Source organism: Tenebrio molitor, chromosome 3, assembly GCF_963966145.1.
Source record: "Tenebrio molitor chromosome 3, icTenMoli1.1, whole genome shotgun sequence".
Taxonomy (NCBI): domain Eukaryota; kingdom Metazoa; phylum Arthropoda; class Insecta; order Coleoptera; family Tenebrionidae; genus Tenebrio; species Tenebrio molitor.
Window position 1 is genome coordinate 11,239,428 of NC_091048.1, and position 2,184 is coordinate 11,241,611.

General features: G+C 33.5%; 1 long non-coding RNA gene across 1 annotated transcript; it reads right to left on the reverse strand.

Annotated features, from left to right (window-relative positions):
* Positions 1-738: 738 nt before the first annotated feature.
* Positions 739-2,184, reverse strand: LOC138126858 (uncharacterized). The gene is made up of 3 exons (XR_011157990.1): positions 1,460-2,184; positions 930-1,407; positions 739-871 (listed from the first exon to the last, which is right to left on the reverse strand). It is a non-coding gene; the product is annotated as an uncharacterized lncRNA (long non-coding RNA).

Sequence of the window (2,184 nt, forward strand, 5' to 3'; positions counted from 1 at the left end):
TAACGTATACCTACTATTTTTTCTTCAAACCGTCATAGCAAGTTATTTAAGACATGTTAAGAAACCAGGTAGGAATTTCAAATGATTTAGCTAGTTCACTTTACTGCCGCTCATCAGCGGAGATAATAACTTCACGGACGCCCTCAGCGGATATAATAACTTTATCTGCCGCTCTCAGCGGAGATAATAACTTTATCTGCCGCTTGCCAGCTCGTTAGATGCCATGACAATGAAGTGACACTTTAGCGTTATCAATGCAGCAGGATAATGTCATAATTTACAGACGTTTGAAAAAAAAATATATTTCTGCAATTAATAGACAAAAAGGGAAACAAATGCAAAAAAAAACGTCGCGCCATTATGGACATTTTAATGTAATTATTGTCATTGTGGCACTTTAGGTGATATATTAATATTTATGAAAGAAAATCAGATTTTCGTCACGTTGAACGTCTAGTTCTCACGTCTACATGATTTAATTTTTAACAGTCTTATTATTTGTGAAAATTCAAATTCAATCTCGTCAGGTATATTTGGAAATACAGAGTGATCAACAAGAAACCAAATCGAGAGTGCTACCTCATCTTTTGTTTTATCGAAACGTATTTCTAAACTGAATCAGCCACTTTTATTTACTTGCTGTGCACTCGTTTTGTTGGTTGCCTACCTCTCAAAAATCTATTATTAATTGCCTTTATAAATTTTTTGTAATTTATGAATAATGGATTTAAAAGCAAGTTATTATTCATTATTATTTATTATTGATTAATGAAAAAACACACAGTTACATAAAATTGGTTCATAAAGCACGTAATCTTTGGTTACAAAATTTTAAAAAGAATTATTTTTCACAATTCTGTTTTGTTGCTTTCTGTAAGAAAAATACAAAAGTTATTATTCGCCTAATTTGTGGTTGATTGCGAACTTACTCGTATTTTTTCTACCAGTCAATTCAAATTACACCAAGGACAAAAAAAATTTTTCACAAAAACTGCTCGAAATGTTCTCCATTGTGGTCCAAACAGAGTCGAACTCGTCTCTTCATATTTTCAAACACATTTCTTAAGCACTCAGGTGAAATGGATTGACAAAATTCAGTTATGGCGATCTTCAGTGTATCCAAATCATCAATGTGGTTCCTAAAAACAGAATTTTTGAGATGGCCAAAGAAAAAATAATCTAGCGGTGAAAGATCTGGTGATCTCGGAGGCCATCGATCAACGCTGATTATTCTGTTATAAAAATATTGATCAAGATAATTAAGAGTAGCACGAGAAGTATGTGCGGGAGCACCATCCTGTTGAAACATTCCACGTTGCAGTTCCTCATCATCTAGTTGATTTATAAATTCTTCTAAAATAGCTCGATATCTTTCTGAATTTATAGTGTCTTCAAAAAATATGGGTCCTATTAAATCAACTAGTGAGATATAAAATCAAAATAATACGATAATTCATGCCTATTAAACGCCTTCGAGAAATTGCTACCCAAATTCCAATTTTTTGTGGATGTAAACCACGTTGCACATATTCGTGGGGATTTTCACTTGACTATATTCTTTGATTTTGCGAATTTACGTATCCACCCAAGTCAATCCAGCCTTCATCACTAAAAAATGTTAAATCTAGTATCTCATCATTCATATTTTGTTCAAACCATCGACAATAATCCATCCGTTTGGGATAATCTGGGGGTTTTATTTCTTGCAACACACGAATTTTATAGGGAAACAAATTAATATCCTTCTTCAAAATTTTGTGACAAGTGCCGTAACTCAAATTAACTTGCTGCCTTAAACGTCTTATGGAAGTTGAGGGATGTTGTTCTACAATTTGTCGAACATTTTGCACCACTTCTGGAATTCGAACAAGGGGCCGACCTGACTTCTTTTTAATTATGGATCCTGATTCCCTAAAATTAGGCACTATAATTTTAATACACTGATAAATTTGTTGGTAATCAATATCCATCCGGTTCGGATATCTGGCTTGAAATTCTTCAACGCAAGGGGTTATGAAGTAAGTCCAGTCTCCATTTTCTTGTTTCTCCCCGTTTCGAAAATAACATTCTAATAAAAATGCTTTCTCTTCAATGGTAAAACCCATTTTACCACTTATTCTGGGATAATTCTGGCTTACAATAACAGCAAACGTCTGAGAACTTTGCAGAAATCGAAGAGTTGTT